Source organism: Lissotriton helveticus, chromosome 12 (assembly GCF_964261635.1).
Source record: "Lissotriton helveticus chromosome 12, aLisHel1.1, whole genome shotgun sequence".
Lineage (NCBI taxonomy): Eukaryota > Metazoa > Chordata > Amphibia > Caudata > Salamandridae > Lissotriton > Lissotriton helveticus.
The window spans coordinates 835,391,943-835,412,887 of NC_136073.1; the positions used below are offsets into that span (position 1 = coordinate 835,391,943).

The window sequence follows — 20,945 nt, forward strand, 5'->3', positions numbered from 1 at the left end:
CTGGGGTCAGTGAAAGCTACACAGGGAGCCTGTGAACGCTTAGAAAATTGAATATTAACCGATCAAAAAAGTGTATGGAAATAAAGAAGCCCAATGTAAATACAAAATTTTAATGTTAAGGAAATGTGGAGGAATTTGAAATTGGAGGCTAAAAATGAATAGTATCCTCAGATTGATTTGTGTGGAGCAGTGAAAGTGCAACAAACAGATTATAGTATGGACAATGAGTGGTCTCAATTGAATCTGGAAAAGCTTCAGCCTTCCCTACTAAAATTTTCATTTTTTTATATTTCTTCATTAATTAAATAAAATATTTCATGATTTGTGTATTTTTTTGAAGAATTCTTCTTTGTGAATTGTTTTGTGGGTCACATTATTGAAAACGCTTAGGCTGGGGTGCCCCAGCTGCCATTAATGACTCAGCGGGGGTCCCCAGACTCCAATAATGATTCAGCGGAGGTCCCCGAGTTCCAGGAATGAGTAAATGAGGGGTCCACAGTAGTCAAAAGGTTAAGAACCACTGCTGTAACCCATTTTTTGCAGCACGCCCCTACTAACATAACACAAGAGACATATTTTGTAGACGAAATGACCATTCGAGGGGGATCTTAGCGATGAGCAATAATAACAACTACACATAGTAACCAAAGTAAAGGGTCCTCTTTTATCAACCTTGCACGAGATGGTAGAGACGACTGCCTGAGCAGACCCAATGGGATGCTTGTTTTTGACAATAAGGCCAAACACAGATCCCTGCGGTGGATGCACCATCCACTGGATCCCCTTTAGTTAGCCAGATCACCAGTCCCTCCTTCAGGTTTGTAACTGCTCCTGCAGAACAATCAAAAGGATACTTGCCACTAAGATGCACCGCCTTCATTGGTCCACATACAGTAAGAACCTCATTGCCCTGGAGGCTAGTGGGTGCTCCAGAAACACTAGAGTTAATCATTACATTAATGATCTCCTGCAGAGGGGGCATGCGAGAACATATGATATTTAGGCAACAAGGTCGCCCCTGGCCCATGTGAGCCTGTAAGCGCTATATAAATCCAATTAGAGATGAGCTTGCAAGCGCTCTATAAATCCAATTAGAGGTGAGCTTGCAAGCGCTATATAGATCCAATTACAGGTGAGCCTGTAAGCACTATATAAATCCAATTAGAGATGAGCTTGCAAGCGCTATATAGATCCAATTACAGGTGAGCTAGTAAGCGCTATATACATCGAAACACAGATCAGCTTGTAAACGCTATTAAAAATCCAATTGCAGATAAGATTGTTAAAGTCTAAAATTCTTGACTGAGTAAGAGTGACAACTGCTTCTATGCACCGAGTCCCGGAAATGTTATGAAAACAAAAATAAAGATCTTATTAAGGGTTTGGGGACAGCTATTTGAGAAATCGATATTAATTCACCTGCTTTCCCTGAAGAAGCTTCAAGTCAGTTCACACTTCTATGCAAAGACTCAGATTACACAAATACGTCCTGAAAACAGCCAGTGAGAAATGGCATTTGAACTTGAAATCATTAGCCAAGGAAAGTGAAATATCTGCTCTATCTGTCTCCCCGTGCTAAGGTGTCTGAGGAGGCAGCTGAGTGACAAGCAGAGACGGGCACTTACCTGAGCTTGCAGCCGGCGCTCTGTTTGTCCCGGAGTGGCAGGAGGGGAGCTGCAAACATGCAGCTGGTCTGCCCAAGAAGCCTCGCCTCACCCCTGCTCCCACGTGCGATCTCACAGGAGGCGGCCGGGCAAAGTCCCACAGGCGTGTGCGACAACGCCTTACGGCTGCCACCTGCAGGATAGAAGAGACAGGTGGGGCGGGGAGGGGACCAGACGTCGGGTCTGGTGGCTTGGTGGGCTAATGCGACCAGTGTAGGGGCCCGTGCTTGGCCTCATGGTCTCAGGTTCAAATCCAATCAGGTCTACTCAGCCTTTCAGCCTCCTGAGGATGATAAAATGAGTACCTTATCATTGTTGTAGCCAATCAGGACCTAAGCGGTGATATTAAGTTAGTGTGTGAGGCACCTCCAGGAACTATTATGTCGGGGTCCAGGGTGAGTTGCACTCAGCACCACCTCAAATCCACCACCCGCCTGCCTTGTGTAGGGTCTACGGTCAGGATGGTACATCACCTGTTGCAACGGGCTGCCCAGTTGTCGGACAGTTTGTCAGTTGTCTCATCTGGAGTTGCATTGCTGGTCATCTCTCAGCAGCTAGAAAGTGTGGGTCTCAGGGACAGCGCCCCATGTATCACATTACTCTTCTTTGCAAAAATAAGGCTATCTGGGCACATTTGCACTTCAAGGTGTCCCTCTATTACCACGTCACCACGCCCAATTGCAGAGTCACAGTGCTAATATCTTTACTCATCCCACTGGTCATTTGCACCTTTTATTTCTTTTTATTTATTTACAACGCCATTTCAGTTGTAGAAGGTTTGCATCTGTTTCTCTACACCTGGGGCATTTTGCACAACGTATATTTAAAGCAGCCACCTGGGGGCAAGGCACTGGTCATGCAGATAGTTAAACTGCACCCTGCCAGCCCAGCGAGGTGGGCATATTGTGGACACTTTCTGGCTTGCAGTCCAAATTGAACTATGCCTTTTCGAAGTTAGCCAACCAGTTGCCAATCCTCAGACTATACACGTGATTGCTGCTTTTTAATTTAGGAAATTGGTTCCAGCGAGGAGAAAATTAGCTTAGAAATTGGTCAGGATGTGCATCTGAGCACGGACCTACTTTTATCTTCAGCTCTTGGCCCTACATTTTACCTTCAGCTTCTTAATGAACATGTCTCCCCTTCTCGTCTTGATGAACATATCTCCCTCCCCAAAATCTCAGACTTCATATGTCTCTGAATGAGTAACTCACCCAATCCGGCTTTTTTAATCTGCATTCGATTACATGTGTTCCTTGAATTTATGTTGGGATAAACAGAACCACAAGTCCCAGAATTCAAAGAAAAAAATAGGACTGTAATATCTGCTCATGTATGGACCTGACGAAATGATGGGGTAGCTTTACACTGCAGGCCGCAATGTGATGGCCAGGCAGTGCACATCCTTCGACTGATGTCAGCGGGCAGTCGTTGCCAGAATACACATATGTGAAGAGACCACCGCACATCTGAGTTTATATAGGGTGGCCAGATGGCTCCATCTACTCCAATTTTCCATTCCTGGAATTTTAGTAGTAGTAGGTAGTTGATCCAATCGATTTGATTAAAAAAGAACCAAGACTACAACTCTCAGAATGCACTGATATGTAAAAGCAATGTCCAGGATGGAAAAGTGGTTTCTCTGTGAAATGGATTATAATGAGCAGCCCTAAAATGTGTATAGTACTTTTGCTGGCAGAGTGGTAGCGCATAACTGGTAGAAAACTTAACTCTCAAGTCTTGCATTCTGGTAGTCCTAATTTTATAAACAAATAAACACAGCTATAGGTCAGTATTCCAGTCCATCACTGCCTACTCCAGTCAAAGTTTTTTTCTCTTAATTCCGGGACTTGTAGTCTTGTTTGTCCCATTCTAAAACCATGACCGCAAGTTCCGGAATGAAAAGAAAACAAGCATTTACAATGCAATAGGTCTCGCACTGACATTATTTTGAGCTATTGACATTGTAAATGACATTTTTTGTTTTGTTTTTCTTTTGTAAAACATAAATAAAATGCATTGTAATTTATTTTGGCAATTGCTAAAAAAAATCGTGCCTGCAGTAGGAGAAACTATTTAAAGAAAATAGTAATTATAGACTAAACAAGCATTGGAAATGCAATAGGTCTCGCATTAGAAAAGTTGGAGTTATTGGTCTTGTAAATGACATATTTTATTTATTTGTTGGTTTTTAAAATTGCTAAATTGATGGCTGTGTCATTTACAATGCCAATAGTTATAACTTTCGCGAATGTGACACCTATAGCATTTGGAATGCAACATGTTTTGTATTTACGTCACTTAGATGGCAGCTCTGGTCGTTAGGCCACATCTCTAGAGAGCAGGAGAGTGCAGCAGGGGAGAGAAGCACAGCAATGCAATAGGTCTCGCATTAGGAAAGTTTGAGCTATTGGTATTGTAAAGGACACATTTTTTATTTATGTGCTTGTTTTGAAAATAGCGAAATTAATAGCTTTGTTATTTACAATGCCAATAGTTTTATCTTTCGCAAATGTGACACCTATTGTAACACAATAAGTGTTGTGAGGGTGAGTGAGGGTGAGGGTGAGGGTGAGGGTGAGGGGTTGAGGGTGAGTGAGGGTGAGGGGTTGAGGGTGAGTGAGGGTGAGGGTGAGTGAGGGTGAGGGTGAGTGAGGGTGAGGGGTTGAGGGTGAGGGGTTGAGGGTGAGGGGTTGAGGGTGAGGGTGAGTGAGGGTGAGGGGTTGAGGGTGAGTGAGGGTGAGGGGTTGAGGGTGAGTGAGGGTGAGGGGTTGAGGGTGAGTGAGGGTGAGGGGTTGAGGGTGAGTGAGGGTGAGGGGTTGAGGGTGAGTGAGGGTGAGTGAGGGTGAGGGAGGGGTTGAGGGTGAGTGAGGGTGAGTGAGGGTGAGGGTGAGTGAGGGTGAGGGGTTGAGGGTGAGTGAGGGTGAGTGAGGGTGGGTGAGGGTGGGTGAGGGTGAGTGAGGGTGAGTGAGGGTGAGTGAGGGTGAGTGAGGGTGAGTGAGGGTGAGTGAGGGTGAGTGAGGGTGAGTGAGGGTGAGTGAGGGTGAGTGAGGGTGAGTGAGGGTGAGGGTGAGTGAGGGTGAGTGAGGGTGAGTGAGGGTGAGGGTGAGTGAGGGTGAGTGAGGGTGAGGGTGAGTGAGGGTGAGGGTGAGGGTGGGTGAGGGTGAGGAGTGAGGGTGAGTGAGGGTGAGGGTGAGTGAGGGTGAGTGAGGGTGAGGGTGAGTGAGGGTGAGTGAGGGTGGGTGAGGGTGGGTGAGGGTGGGTGAGGGTGGGTGAGGGTGGGTGAGGGTGGGTGAGGGTGAGTCAGGGGTTGAGGGTGAGTGAGGGTGAGTGAGGGTGAGGGTGAGTGAGGGTGAGGGTGAGTGAGGGTGAGGGGTTGAGGGTGAGTGAGGGTGAGGGTGAGTGAGGGTGAGGGTGAGTGAGGGTTAGGGGTTGAGGGTGAGGGGTTGAGGGTGAGTGAGGGTGAGTGAGGGTGAGGGTGAGGGGTTGAGGGTGAGTGAGGGTGAGGGTGAGTGAGGGTGAGGGTGAGTGAGGGTGAGGGTGAGTGAGGGTGAGTGAGGGGTTGAGGGTGAGGGGTTGAGGGTGAGTGAGGGTGAGGGGTTGAGGGTGAGTGAGGGTGAGGGGTTGAGGGCGAGTGAGGGTGAGGGTGGGTGAGGGTGAGGGGTTGAGGGTGAGTGAGGGTGAGTGAGGGTGAGTGAGGGTGAGTGAGGGTGGGTGAGGGTGGGTGAGGGAGGGTGAGGGTGAGGGAGGGTGAGGGGTTGAGTGAGGGTGAGGGAGTGAGGGTGAGGGTGAGTGAGGGTGAGGGTGAGTGAGGGTGAGGGTGAGTGAGGGGTTGAGGGTGAGTGAGGGTGAGGGTGAGTGAGGGTGAGTGAGGGTGAGGGTGAGTGAGGGTGAGGGTGAGGGGTTGAGGGTGAGTGAGGGTGAGTGAGAGTGAGGGTGAGTGAGGGGTTGAGGGTGAGGGGTTGAGGGTGAGGGGTTGAGGGTGAGGGGTTGAGGGTGGGTGGTTGAGGGTGAGTGAGGGTGAGGGGTTGAGGGTGAGTGAGGGTGAGGGGGTGAGGGAGGGTGAGTGAGGGTGGGTGAGTGAGGGTGAGTGAGGGTGAGTGAGTGAGGGTGAGTGAGGGTGAGGGTGAGTGAGGGTGAGTGAGGGTGAGTGAGGGTGAGTGAGGGTGAGTGAGGGTGAGTGAGGGTGAGTGAGGGTGAGGGTGAGTGAGGGTGTGGGTGAGTGAGGGTGTGGGTGAGTGAGGGTGAGGGTGAGTGAGGGTGAGGGTGAGTGAGGGTGAGTGAGGGTGAGTGAGGGTGAGTGAGGGTGAGTGAGGGTGAGGGTGAGTGAGGGTGAGGGTGGGAGAGGGTGAGGGTGGGTGAGGGTGAGGGTGAGTGAGGGTGAGGGTGAGGGTGAGTGAGGGTGAGGGGTTGAGGGTGAGTGAGGGTGAGTGAGTGAGGGTGAGTGAGGGTGAGTGAGGGTGAGGGGTTGAGGGTGGGTGAGGGGTTGAGGGTGAGTGAGGGTGAGGGGTTGAGGGTGAGGGGGTGAGGGTGAGTGAGGGTGAGTGAGGGTGAGGGTGAGGGTGAGTGAGGGTGAGGGTGGGTGAGGGTGAGTGAGGGGGTGAGGGGTTGAGGGTGGGTGAGGGGTTGAGGGTGAGTGAGGGTGGGTGAGGGTGAGTGAGGGTGAGGGGTTGAGGGTGAGTGAGGGTGAGGGGTTGAGGGTGAGTGAGAGAGGGTGAGTGAGAGTGAGGGTGAGTGAGAGTGAGGGTGAGTGAGAGTGAGTGAGGGGTTGAGGGTGAGTGAGGGTGAGGGGTTGAGGGTGAGAGGGTGAGGGGTTGAGGGTGAGAGGGTGAGGGTGAGTGAGGGTGAGGGGTTGAGGGTGAGTGAGGGTGAGTGAGGGTGAGGGGTTGAGGGTGGGTGAGTGAGGGTGAGTGAGGGTGAGGGTGAGTGAGGGTGAGTGAGGGTGAGTGAGGGTGAGTGAGGGTGAGTGAGGGTGAGTGAGGGTGAGTGAGGGTGAGTGAGGGTGAGTGAGGGTGAGTGAGGGTGAGTGAGGGTGAGTGAGGGTGAGTGAGGGGTTGAGGGTGAGTGAGGGTGAGGGGTTGAGGGTGAGTGAGGGTGAGGGTGAGGGGTTGAGGGTGAGTGAGGGTGAGGGGTTGAGGGTGAGTGAGGGTGAGGGTGAGTGAGGGTGAGGGTGAGTGAGGGTGAGGGTGAGTGAGGGTGAGGGTGGGTGAGGGTGAGGGTGGGTGAGGGTGAGTGAGGGTGAGTGAGGGTGAGTGAGGGTGAGGGTGAGTGAGGGGGTGAGGGTGAGTGAGGGGGTGAGGGTGAGTGAGGGTGAGTGAGGGTGAGTGAGTGAGGGTGAGTGAGGGTGAGTGAGGGTGAGTGAGGGTGAGTGAGGGTGAGTGAGGGTGAGTGAGGGTGAGTGAGGGTGAGTGAGGGTGAGGGTGAGTGAGGGTGAGTGAGGGTGAGGGTGAGTGAGGGTGAGGGTGAGTGAGGGTGAGGGTGAGTGAGGGTGAGTGAGGGTGAGGGTGAGTGAGGGTGAGGGTGAGTGAGGGTGAGTGAGGGTGAGTGAGGGTGAGTGAGGGTGAGGGGTTGAGGGTGAGTGAGGGTGAGGGGTTGAGGGAGGGTGAGGGTGAGGGGTTGAGGGTGAGTGAGGGTGAGGGTGAGTGAGGGTGAGTGAGGGTGAGGGTGAGTGAGGGTGAGTGAGGGTGAGGGGTTGAGGGTGAGTGAGGGTGAGTGAGAGTGAGGGTGAGTGAGGGGTTGAGGGTGAGTGAGGGGTTGAGGGTGAGTGAGGGGTTGAGGGTGAGTGAGGGGTTGAGGGTGAGGGGTTGAGGGTGAGTGAGGGTGAGGGGTTGAGGGTGAGTGAGGGTGAGGGGTTGAGGGTGAGTGAGGGTGAGTGAGGGTGAGTGAGGGTGAGGGGTTGAGGGTGAGTGAGGGTGAGGGTGAGTGAGGGTGAGTGAGGGTGAGGGTGAGTGAGGGTGAGGGTGAGTGAGGGTGAGTGAGGGTGAGGGTGGGTGAGGGTGGGTGAGGGTGAGGGTGGGTGAGGGTGAGGGTGAGTGAGGGTGAGGGTGAGTGAGGGTGAGGGGTTGAGGGTGAGGGTGAGTGAGGGTGAGGGGTTGAGGGTGAGGGTGAGTGAGGGTGAGGGGTTGAGGGTGAGTGAGGGTAAGGGGTTGAGGGTGAGTGAGGGTGAGGGTGAGTGAGGGTGAGGGGTTGAGGGTGAGGGGTTGAGGGTGAGTGAGGGTGAGTGAGGGTGAGGGGTTGAGGGTGAGTGAGGGTGAGGGGTTGAGGGTGAGTGAGGTAACCTGGCATGGTAACCTGAAAAAAATGTGGGTGTGAGCCATGTGAAGGGGTCTGCGGTGAGTGTGAGACCCGAAAAGGCAGAAGTCGGGAAGGAGAGGCTGCGGGTAAGGGTGTGCAGGAAAGTGAATGTGCACAAATGGGGCCATGCGGTGGGCGACCAAAGCAGAAGCGGCTGATCCAGGGTCGTTGTCACTTTCCTCCTTGATGTGGAGGACCATAAATCTGCCCTTTCCTTCTCGCTTAGCTCTCTCCCTGCTGCTTCTTCCCATTGGCTTACAGGTCTGTTGTTCAATTTGGACGTTTTGGGGGTCATGGCTCTGTATATGTGTGCTACCTGGTGTCCCGTGATGTTCAGGCTGTTGGCGTATTGTGTTATTGATGGGGCGAGCGTGTTTATGTTGGCTTTGGCTGGATCAGACAAAATTCTGGCTAGTACACAGGGCCTACTGGACCCCAGCTCGTCTTGCCAACATAGGCATCAGAGAGACTGACTCCTGCTGGAACTGCAACAGGCAGAAGGGAGACCTAGCACACCTCCTATTCCACTGCGCCAAAACAAAGAAGTTCTGGCACTCCATAATCGCTCTAATCAATGACATGACAGGAGCCACACTATCAATGGACTTCCACCACCTAATACTGGGGTACACTGACCCTTCCATAACATCCGAAAATGACAGAGACCTGATTGACCTCCTGCTTACAGCAGCGGTCAAGACGGTGTTGAATAACTGGAAGGACACAGCAAAGGCCACCTTTAAAGCCTGGTTCAACTGGGTCATTTTCCTAAGGGGAGCCGACACCATAACGTCCAACAGCCAAAGGGACTCAGGGAAAAAGAGCGAGTTATGGCTGTCACTAGACAACTACTTGTCCTCTCACAAGCCACCCTAAACACTCAGACCAGACAATACTACCGAACGCACACATGCACCCTACTCAACAACATAATATGCCTACGTCTCTCTTTTTCTTTTGATCTTCTATCTCCTCACATCACCAGGGGGGCGGAAAGATAACCATACCGGTGGCAAAGGGACACGGGGGAAACTGGAACATGCAAGAACGGAGAGAAGAAGATGTAACAAATTGCAGAATGGACTGTCAAGAGCCAAACTAATTAAAGCCAATGTATACAATGCTTGACAACCCCCCCCCCCCGGCGCTTTTTCTTCTTTCTCTTTCCCCATGTGTTCTTCACCCAGTACCATGTAAATATGCTCTTTATTTTCAATAAAAAATTACGGAAGTAAAGCAGAAGCGGCTGGCAGAATAAGCGGGCCAAGGCCGAGAGTCCACTGGGTGCACGCGTCCTACCCGGAAAGGACTGGGGGATAGGTGGGGAATGGCATGGTAACCTGAAAAAAAGGTGGGTGTGAGCCATGTGAAGGGGTCTGCGGTGAGCGCGAGACCCGAAAAGGCAGAAGTGGGGAAGGAGAGGCTGCGGGTAAGGGTATGCACGAAAGTAAAATGTGCACAAATAGGGCCATGCGGTGGGCGAACAAAGCAGAAGCGTCTGGCAGGATGGTGGTGCCGGAATAAGCTGTGCACATGTCAGGCCATGCTTCGAGTAACTTATAGAGATGCGGCTGACAGGATAGTAGGGTTGAGAGCAAAAGCGCCGAAGGGGCGCCTGTGTATATGCTGCTAATAATTAAAAAATGCATATGAGAACTGTATTATCGCAAATGATGGAAAAGATATCTCACCTGAAAGAAAAACAAGAAAGGAAACAAGACGGAGGGCATTGCTGTGGGGAGGGGGGGGGAGGAGAAATGCACACGGCGGGCAGGGGAGGGGGCGGAGCGGGGAGAGCGGCATGAGGGTGTGAAGCAGCCGGGGCCTTTGAAGTGAAGCTAAGCTTCACTTCAAAGGTGTGGGAGGAGTGCGGCTGAGGGAACAGACGGCGATTTGGTGATGTGCACGCGCATTTTAGGTCAATGCGCTTGCGCATTGACCTAAAAGCCACGGGCACAGCACCAAATCGCCACAGTTAGGTAAACTTTGTTTAAAGCCCTATAGTCTCGCTTCTCTCAATGCGCATTGATAGGTCACGAGACCTAAAAAGACTCACCGTGTAACAACAGAAGGCAGTGACATCCCCTTTATCAGCAGTGAAGAAGCAGAGGTACAGGCAAAGTATATATATCCAACCAGTAAGTAACACGGGGCCTAATTTGGTGCCAGGAAAGAAACTCTCTCAAGACTTAGGAATTGATGTAACAAGGATGGTGTAGGAGCCACAATGGTGGAAGTGCAGACTTTACACAAAATCCTTTCAAAATTAATTAGTGTAGTAATTGGTCTTATGGTGCTACATTTACTTCAGAAATTGAAATTGTGTCTTCATAATCATAAACTTGAGCCCCTGCTTGTCCTGTTTCAAGACAGTTCTTTTGTAAATATTTTAAGAGCATTTTGGTTGTTTTTTATTTTAATAAATGCAAAAGTGATAAGAGTTATTTTTCACTTGAGGTTAGATTTAACGACTATTGGGAATTGGTGGGGACTAGATGGACAGATGTATAGTAACACAAGGCCACGGATTGGCAAGAGAGTATACTCTCTTTTTCCCCCACCAATGTATTGGCGAAGGCTGTGGTAGTGACCTAAGATACTGATGCACATAAACTGCGATCATACCAAATGAAGATGTATTCAAACGTTTTTAGAGTGCAGTGACTTCAGATTTTGTCTCATTTTCTCCCATTATATGCTCCTATCCCCAAACAATGCAAAATGTAGCACATACAGCTGACAATATCCAAGTATACCACATAACAGACATGCACATAAAAATACAAAAAAAACACAAAAACTGCCAACAGAGTATACTGGCAAAAACACACATACACCCAAGCACAGAATTAATGAATGCATTAATTTATTGGTAGTAAGGCGTTGAAAGAGTCTGAGGTAGAGGATGCAAAATCAAGAAGCTGGTTAGCAAAGGGCGAAAGTAAAAAGTCTACCTAGTAACTATAATTTGCCTTTCAAGTCTGAGCAATTCTAATGAGTGTGCTCCCAAATCAAGTGCAAATAACCAAGTTGTGAACGATTACCTTTGAAATTAAGGCTGGTTTGTTTTGTTACTTGTGTTCATCCCATCTTTAATTAATTTTATGATTTTACTGAGTCTATGTTTTGTGCATAAAAGAGGATAATGCAAATACGAGCCGAGTCATCATATTTACTTCATCGGGTTATTTTTATGTATTCTGGTGATGTCAAGATGGAATAATCTGGGTTGAGTTGAGAAGGGCCTCAGACAGTTGTTTATGACCAGCAATTCTGAGAAGGATTCGTTGTCTGTGTGTCAAAATAGACCTCATGTTCAATCCTTCTCAAACATTCAAAGTGTGTGTGTGTGTGTGTGTGTGTGTGTGTGTGTGTGGGAGGGGGGTCACCGCAGTATAGTCAACAACCCTATGTCAGATAGGGGTATTCACAGTTTGTAGTAATTAAAGTTTGTGCACGAGTCAGTTCTAAAGGGCTCTCTTTGGTCAGTTGACACTTTTCTCCATGAATAGGCCCTTATTAGTCAAAGTGTCTCCTCGGAGATCACACAATAGAATGGACGCTGGTGGCAGTTCAGAATCTCATGGTAGCCACACAGGTAGGAAGTATTGTCTTCTTGCGAGAGTTCTGTTGTTTACAACTGGACGTTCAGTAAGGTTAAGCAATGGATGTCAGAAGTGAACCTAAAATGGACGATGTTATATTACCACCAGAAGTAAAACAGCAAACGTAAAAATACCCGTTTAGGTTTCCCCAACACCAGAGGTGTGGCTCGGCTGCTGATAAAGCGGGTTCCGTGGTGTTGCTTCTGTAAACAAAGTCAGTGACAAAATGAATGCCTACTGGCGATTCTCAAACAATTACCATACACAAAACACAGGTTTTTCGGAGCTGACATTGCATGCTTTTCTAGTCTCCGTGGACAGACTGTCTGAGGGGGGAGCCTTACAAATATTGAAATGTCGAAGTGCTGGTTGGTGACAGTGCCGCATGAGGTGGGAAAGGAGTCGGCCTGCGTAATTTTTTTATGGCCATGAAATGTATGAAAATGCGGCCATTTATTCTCAAGTAGACTACCGCAAGCGGAAATTGCTTTGTGAGAGACATTTTCTTTTAGGCCAGCCTCCTTGGTTTCTCGCAATACTTCTGAATGGGGGCTTGGCGTGTGTTGTGTTCTTTCTTCGCAGAGGATATGCAAAGTGAATTTCGGACATTCAACACTGCCCTAGAGGAGAGTCCCTTAAAAACAGCCATGAAATATATCATCTGAATTTAAAATGCCAGGGGACGACGGGCTCCAGCCTATTGTTGGTTTTGTCCTGCTCTAATCTATATTATTACACATCACGATGTGACAAGCAGTCTACATGGCAGAATGGAGTATATTAGGAAACTAGGTAAAGCTGTACAAATCAAACAAAGCGCTGTGAGCCTTGCGCTCGGATTACAATTGTATTCAAACTCCAGTGAAGATATGTACGTGCTCGTATATTTTTAAACAGTAAAAACAATCAGTCCTCACAACTCTGTAGTTGTACACAGAACTCGCGGCTTGGCAGCAGTCCGCCCTCCTCGGAACTGACACTTGTTCGCTGCAACCAGCACTCATTAAGAAGAAAAACAAGCTGTCAGAAACATGACCCGGCAGTACACGCCTCATAAAGATAAGAAATTGCTTCACGACAGCCGAAAGGCAAACGATCCAGTCCAGACGAAAAGAAGAAAGGGCGGAAACCAAAAAGCCTCAGTTTCAATCGGAGGCCACAGTTTTACATAAACGATGACGACAGCCAATGAAAATGAGGGGAAGCTTCAAGTCCTCTTCTGAAATCTCCTCATGCACAATATGTCTCGCAGACCATGTAGCACATGAGCGCTGCAACGCTAGGCAAGACCTAAAAACCTGGACTGGAGCAGCTCTTCATGCATGGACCTGGGAAACTTTGCAGCAATTCGTTTCATGCCCTGAAAGAAGGAAACTTGAGGCGTCTCTGAGGGGCAGGCTTGTCAGAAGCCTAAACCAGGCTCCAGGCAAAAATTCAGGTGAAGCCCCATGTGCTTTGTAATGCTACCTCATGATTAAGAGTAACGTTCGCTAAGGATAGGAAACCTGGCGTTTAGCGCCACCTAGTGATTCAGTCAAGTTAGCTGTGTAAATAAGCACAGGAAAGGTCTGCTTTTATTATTATTTTAATCTATTTTCAGGGCCACTGGAATTATGCAGCAGGAGAGTACAAAATTATGTGTCAGGGCAGAGTACATTATGCGGCAAGAAAAGCCAATTTATGCAGCATAATGTTGCACATTTTGTAATAGTATTACTTCATCATTTTTAAACTTGGTAACACTGTCTGGACATTGGTTGCACCTCATTAGTAGCAGTTTAATACCCAAATATAGCAAAAAGAAACTGAAAGGTGACCAGTCTAGCTTTGCAAAGGACCTTCCACTGCGCAGCAACACGTGTTACTGTATTTTTAGTAACTCTTGATCCGATTGAGCTAGAAACAAAAATGTTTTTTGTTAAAATCTGCAGATTATGCGGCAGCTGGTGGATTATGTGACAAATGTAGAAAATCTATAATTATGCAAAAATCACCGGAGCCACACAATCTTATAATTCCAGTGGCCCTGTATATTCTGTAACAGAAGCACAGGGCCCAAAAACCCTTAATTGGACCGTGCTTCAGCCCTTCTTGTGAGAAACTATCTTGCTGGCGGAGTTACATCACGATGCGCTTGTTCAACAACGGAGTGTGCTGCTATACCCGGCATTCATCTCACAGTATTAAGTTCCGGGATTGCACTTTATTAAAATAGAGCAGTCAAGTTTCCCAAGCCCATGCGTGGCTAGTATGTCCAGTCTGTTTTATGTTAGAATTCTGGGACTTGTGGTCCTGGTTTTCTACTGGATTACTTAAGACTACAGGTCCCATAGTACTAAGAAAAAAACGGGACTGCTTAACTAGTCACGCATGACCTGGGAACCTTGGCAGCCATTTTATTAATAATATCACTCCGGGCCGGCTCTAGGGCGGTGCAACTGGTGCCACCACAACAGACACTGACTTTGGGTGGGGGCGCCATATATTATGGTTTTAAAAACACCTGCTGCTGTGTTCTTTGCCTCCAGCAATTTTCAGGCAATAATAAAAATGTCAAGATAACTCTGGTGATTAATGATCTTCCTGGAGAGGGAGAGAGAGAGAGAGATCAGAGTTTTATCAAGTAGAAGTTTTGACTCACCATTAGGTAGCCAAGAGGTTTAATAAGCATGCTGCAAAAGACGTGCACCCTGCCGACCACAAAGTGCATATAATGAAATAGGCCCATAGGTTACTGCTTTCGTCAGAGAGATCCTATAGTTACTTGCAGTTTATAAGTTAGAATCCTATGTAGAACACTGAGCAATCAACTGTCAAAGAGCTGCATGGAAACTTTAAGGTATAGGTTAGAGCGTTATGATTTTCCCCCAGTCTTTCATTATTCTAATGTTGCAAAATTGCTTCATTGGGGTAGAAATCCATTCTTATAATTAAAGAGAATCCCCTACCATGGGGTTACATTTTAAATTCTAAGTTTGTGCTTCTCCAGACCAAGCACTCAAACTATACTGCCTACCAGTATGGGTGACATGGGGCTCCTACACCTTGTAGTCCTCCGTCTTATGTAACATTTCGCATACACTAATTTACACACATATGATTGATTGTCTCTGTGTAATATTTGAGTGGTGTAAAGGGCTTTGACACCCTACACTGGTATGAGTGGCGCTATAAAACGAATTAAATGCAGTTGAGAGAGAGTGGTATGGGGAATGGAGGGGCACTGTTAAAGGGTGGTAGTGAGGGAATCCGTGGAGGATGTGGTCATTGGGGGGCAGGGGGTGCGCTAACAAACATTGTCGCACCGGGTGCCACCAGCGCTGAAGCCAGCCCTGATATCACTGTTTGACATTGCAATGCAGCACATTTTGTCAATATAGTGTGAAAGGCCGGGCTGCCCTTGCCCAGACTTAAAGCAAGCTCACTTAGTTACCAAGTGGCTACTTGCCATGTTTGATACCTTCAGTCAGCGGTGGCAGTTCAGTCAACAAAACTTTACATACCTGGATATTGAGGCTTAAGGTTAGAATAATAAAACAGCAAATATTAACCCTAGTATGTAAAGCAGTGGTGTCCCAGTACACAGTACTGACGATGGTGTATGTGGCCGGGCTGCAGGTTGTGGCTTTCTTTTCCAGCCAATCAAACGGCAGGGAAGGAGGCTGAAGATGGAACATTGTTGCATCTTTGTCCTGCCTCTGGCCGCTGATTGGCCACAACCGGACAAGTCCTATCAATATGACTGGTTCCATGGACTCTCTGTCCCTCAGTAACTAAAGGTTAAAGGACAGGAGCAGTGAAAGGGCTGTATCTGGCCATATGCCCTGCTACAAAGCCTGGCGCTTTCACAAGGCGGGGTCAGACAGCAACCTTAGGTTTCCACTCTGAGGTGGTACAAAAACCCCTTCCATGCTCATGACGAGCTGAGCTCGTCATGACCACACCCATTCATATTGGACCCCAGCACAGGAGAGAAAATGGGGCTAACAGCGATGTGGTTAATAAAAATGGGCCAGAAAGTGACATTTGTTTAGTTAACAGGCAGTGCTTCTGCTGGCAAAGGACTATTTTGTCTGCAAGACTACAAACTAAGGCACAGTTCGAGGCCAACACGTGCCTGCACCAGTGTGTAATTTGTAAAAAAAAATAAGAGACGGGGCTCTCGGCAGGAGGCAGCTTGCACCATCCCATTTCTCTTGTTAGCACTGCCTAAAGCATAACCAACTTAAAACCATAAAAGTAGAAAGATAATGCATAATAGCCAAAGCTGGTGACTTAGGAGCTGGGGAGCCAGGTTCGAGTCTCGGCATTGGCTCAACATCCTGTGATTCTGGGCAAATCCTACCACAAATGAATTTGTCCTTAACTGGTGCTCATGCAAAGTGGCAGTGTTGATGATTAAGTGCTGGTGCTGACCACTGCAAACCACCAGCTCAAATCAAGCACTGGTCCGTACCCTCCTGCGAACCTTTCTTAGTAGGTCCCAGCTGAAAAAAAAATGTTTTCCCTATTTCTGTCTGAATCTGTATGAGTGCTGTGCGGACCTTGTTTTTTAGTAGCTTCGATCAGTTACAAGGTCGTCCATCACACTGCTAAGCACTGCATCCCATAACATGATAACCGCAGCTCGGTGGTCATCCCACCACATGGAAACACTTTCCACACAGAATCAGAGACAGCTATCTTCTGCGAAGCATAGCATGCTGCCCATGGAGGAAAATGTTCAGTGCCCCACATAGGGGTAGTAAATGTAATACAAAATACAAGGTGGAAACAGTGCCCTATAGGCACTCTCCAAGCCTGCGGAGAAGAAAATGTGCAAAGAGAGCGATGAGGCTCGTCCGATGGTATTTTCTGTTTCAGGTGAAGGTGTACGGGAGTGGAAGTACATAGAATAACAAATACATAGCTGCCAATATACCCTGGTGTTTGCGTGATAAGCTGCTCCAGTTCAGATTATCTCTGCATTCGGTCATGCATATTCTAAAGTCATGACTACAAGTCCCAAAATGCAAACAAAAAAAACAAGACTGGGGCAGCTCATCACGCATGGCACTGTGCAACTTAGCAGGGCTGCAAACATATCCTAATGTTTTTTGCCTTGAGATAGGCAGCACTTCTCACAATGCACGACAACCCTTTCCTAAAATAGTTGGTGAATTTTTTGACTTCCCACTAAAATATTGCAAGAGTGGAGTTGGAATAGTAAGTGAGCCTCCTGTTGTATTTGAGGGAGAGTTGCAATTTTCCCTCAAAATGTCTACGACTGGAGTTGTAATAGTAAATTTGACCTCCCAGTATCGACCATGCCCACCGAAGCCCAAAGGGTGACGTGCAGGACAAGAAACACGCAGACATATACTGAATACGCCTGCTTCCCCGCCCCTCAAGGTACTTGCATACATGTGATCCAAGGTCATTCATGACAAATCTCCCTATTTAGAAGGTGGAGTGCAAATTTTGTGCTAAAATAGATTATATTCTTTCATTTGATTCCAAGTATTTGGGCATAGTGACATGATCCCTCTTTCTGCCCCAAAATCTCCTTCTTGAGTATTCCCAAGTGTAGACTCTCCGGATATCCAAGGGTGCAACTAGTTCTTTTGCCCGTGATGTTTCTTTGCATTCTGGGACTTGTAGTAATGGTGTCTCAATGCAAGAGGACAACAGCTAACCTCCTAATGTAAAGGAAAAAGCAGGACTGGCTAAACTACTCACTCAGGACACATCACTGCAGGTGACGTCATTTATCTATGGCTTCCGTGGGGTCCATTGCTTGAGGGACACCTTAGGCAGCTCACAGCATGTTAGCCAACATTACTTTGCATTCTGGGACCTGTAGTTGCTCTTTCAACACTGCATGTATAGGCAGAAAATCACAACCTGCAAAGTGCTGATGTTTAAAAACCAGGACTGGCACATGACAAGGGGTACTAAGGAGCTCAGTAAATCTAGTAAAGTGAATGAAGAAAAACAACTAATGTAATCACTAAACAAAATACATGTTTTCCTCTGTGTATTGCTGACTTATGGTCCAATATTTGAGGACACGGTTTCCCAGTTCTGACTCTCTAGCGTCTAGTGAATGGTTCCTTGACTGCAGGGGCTGCACACACAACCCATTCATGGTAAAGACTTGCCATTTCAATAATGCAAAGAGTTGTTTGATCTAGTGTGGAGGAGGGTGTCATCCGTGAGTAGCTCGTCCAGGCAAGGTTATTTTGCTTTGCATGCTGGGATTTATAGAACTGTTAAGCTACTATGACGCCAGAACTACAAGCCCCACAATTCAAGAAATTCTGGACCGGCTATGATACTCTCATATGGAACTGTGAAACTTAAGATATCTGAGGGACTTGAGGGGTCACTTGACAAATAAGTTGGAAGTGGTTTGTTTGGTGCCCAAGTTAGTCTTTTTCCAGTTTGAAAATAGAACACAATTGTCACTCACCTTCAACATTACATACACGCTCACCAGGGGGTGCTTGGGGCCTTGTAAGGAACATGAACCCCTCTGGAACTGCACATTTTAAGACTACTTGTTCACTAAAACTCAGTGCTTTAAGTGGAAATATAGTTGCGCAGGTACTCACTCCTTACAGCACCTGTTGGCTCCTGAGAAGTGCAGGTACTCTCCCATTACTTGTATTGCAGCAGTGCTGAGAAGTGCAGACACTCTCCCTTCCAAATGAAAGAAGTGCAGGTACTTGGTACCAGACAGTACCTGTCCAGTTAAAGCCCCGCTATCACTAATACTAAGGAGGGGAGCTCAGCCCTTTCAAGTTACCCAGGTCTGCTCGTGACGTACCGTTCTAGTCCAGGTTTTTTCTTTAAATTTTAAGACTTGTAATCTTGTTTATTCCACTATAAAAGAGTACTAAAAGTCCCAGAGTTCAAAGGGACGCCCCTAAACGGGAGCAGCACATCCCTCATGGACCTGTAAAACCTGTCTGCTATGGGAGCTACTGTGGTAGAGCGGATGGCTTGTTTGAAGACAGGTGTGACGCAAGCCGGTCCTTTATTGTTGTAAGTGTGGTTGCGGATTTCACCCTGGACGTTGTCCTTATGGGACCCCTGCAGCAGGCGGCCGCCTCATGGGGCTGCTAGTCTCCAGACTGCTGGATGCTAGAACGTTTACCAGCTCTGTGTCGTTAAGTACACACTGACCTGACCCGTCCAGTCCTGGCTTTCCATTCTGCATTCTAGTGCTTTATGGTACTGGTAACGTTGATTCACTAGAGTTGCTTCCCATCGAAATAAGAGACCTGAAACGAATGACATGTGAAAGAAAAACCCAGGACTGGGGCATGGCGGCTTCGCTGACATGAAGTCGTCTGGTGGACTTATGTGTGAGGCAGTGCTTGCAATAAATGAAGAAAAGTGCAGGTAGTATTGTCCAAGAGCCGCTGCTTCCATCTGAGAAGTGTGTGTAGAAATGAGCCCTCGGTGAGAAGTGCTCGGCCGGGAGGTCGAATGAACTGAGTGTTGTGCAGGCACTCAGAGCCTGACGTGATCAGCCGTTTAAAGAACTGACCACGAGAGACTTACAACAAGCTGAAAAGCACTTCACTGCCAGGTTCCTTCAGTGCCTGCGCGTGCTGGTGCCAAACAAGAGCGTAGACAGGAGGACGCCATTTCTCCTGGTGCAAGCAAGAACTACTTTTGACTGCTGTTGCGTTAGTTAAATGCAGCATAGCGAGGGCTCAGTGAGCCCGTGAGGCGTATGTGCCCCGGCGCCACTGCACCGGCTGCACCACAGCTACCCTGTTGCCAAAGAAGACGAGCTGATATATGAACCGTTAGGACGTGGTAAAAAAAACTTGGAATACCTTGAGTACAGCGCGTGACATACAACAGGCGTGGTGGCCGGCACACGTCTGCAGTCCACAGATAAAGCGAGCACCCCACCCCAAACACCCTCCCCGGGGTCCAGAGCATGTGGGGGAGGCGTGGGCCAGCGCTACATACAAAACAAACATCTTCTGAGGGAGCTTGTTGCGGGGATCAGCTCGCTCTGTGCCACCGCACGTGTAGACCAGGTTTTTAACCTGCAAGCACAATGCACACTGGGAGATGTAGTTTGGCTCCATTTCAAGTTTACTGACGGGAGAAACACACCTGAATGATTGATGCCATGAAAGCCCGGGGCTGTCATCTAATCCTTCGGCGTTAAGACTCTCCATCAAGGATTAGAGAGGGGGAGGGGGTCTTCTAGTGCACACAAGAGACGCCTGGCGTTCTCTCTCTCTCTGTGCAGCCTTCCCATCTGACAGTTCCGGGCAAAGTTTCCGGCAGCTGTCAGAGGGAAGGTTGAGCGGAAGAGGTGCCACCGCACACATGCAGTGAGTTGTCCTGTCTTTGCCACTCGAGGCTGACGGCTTGCTTGGGGTGGGGCGCGCACTCACCCGCTCCTCCGGGCCGCCGCTCGGCTCTGCTGCCCCGCTCCCAGCCGCTGTCTCAGTGCTGGTGTCTCTGGCTGCTCTCATGCTCCGCTCTCGGCGAGCATCCCCCCTCTGGGCTCTCGGGGAGGCTTCCCGAACTTCCTCTTCCTGTCCTCCCTTCTGCTCCTCTCGGCGCCTCGCCCCTCTCTCGGGTCACTTTCCTCCTGTCATGCCGCGTCCTCCCCTCCAGTCTTCTCTCTCGCCCCGCTCTCCGATGGCATTGTGTTGGGTTTCCTGTCTGTCGCTCTTCCCCTCCCCTCCTCTGCCCCGCGAGGGCTGCCCGGAGCTGCCAGCCTATGACACGTTCAGTAAATATGAACAGCCTTTGCATACCACTGCACCGGCGCGACCCGTTCGTGGACGAGTCTGCACTTAGAAAGGCTGGAAGGGCTGAGCCCCTTACAATTCAGGGCTGAAGACCATATAACTGGGCCTCAGAAAGGCTGGGAGGGCAGAGTCAGTAACATGTCAGGTCAGAAGACCATATAACTGGGCCTCAGAAAGGCTGCTAGGGAGAGGCAGAGCCAGTTACAAGTCCTGCCTGATGATGTTGAAGGAAACAAACAAAATTTAGCAGTACCGTAAAAGGACGAAAGGATGAACTCAACGGTACCCCTGAAGACCAAGCTCCAGCGCGACACCTTGACTCTGTCTCACACCGATTATCACGGACTATACAACAGGGACACCCCAAACTGTTATTATAATTAAACCATTCTTTTCGTGCACACTGGCACTTTACCATATTACCCCTTGGCCGGCATTGAGGAAGAATTTATTGATTCATTTTTTATGATAAACAGGCCGTTTAACATGATCTTAAGCTTATTTTAATTTTGCTGCTGCTATCTCACCATGTTTTTTAAAGGATGGAATTATCGTCGTAACACGCACAAACTTGACTCATGTTTTATTAACCGATTTTTCTCTTTTATATTGTA

The 20,945-nt window shown here is 48.4% G+C and overlaps 1 protein-coding gene across 2 annotated transcripts in view; it reads right to left on the reverse strand.

Annotated features, from left to right (window-relative positions):
- The window catches only part of ACER1 (alkaline ceramidase 1), a 113,977-nt gene extending 93,582 nt beyond the window's left edge, over positions 1 to 20,395 (reverse strand). Inside the window, exon 1 of one of the 2 annotated variants that reach the window (XM_078668997.1) lies at positions 19,969 to 20,395. The gene's annotated coding sequence lies outside the window, so the exon portion shown is untranslated. Of the gene's footprint in view, positions 1 to 1,625; positions 1,703 to 19,968 lie in introns of those variants that run through there. The other variant, XM_078668998.1, reaches the window with a different exon arrangement.
- Between the last annotated feature and the right edge of the window lie 550 nt (positions 20,396 to 20,945).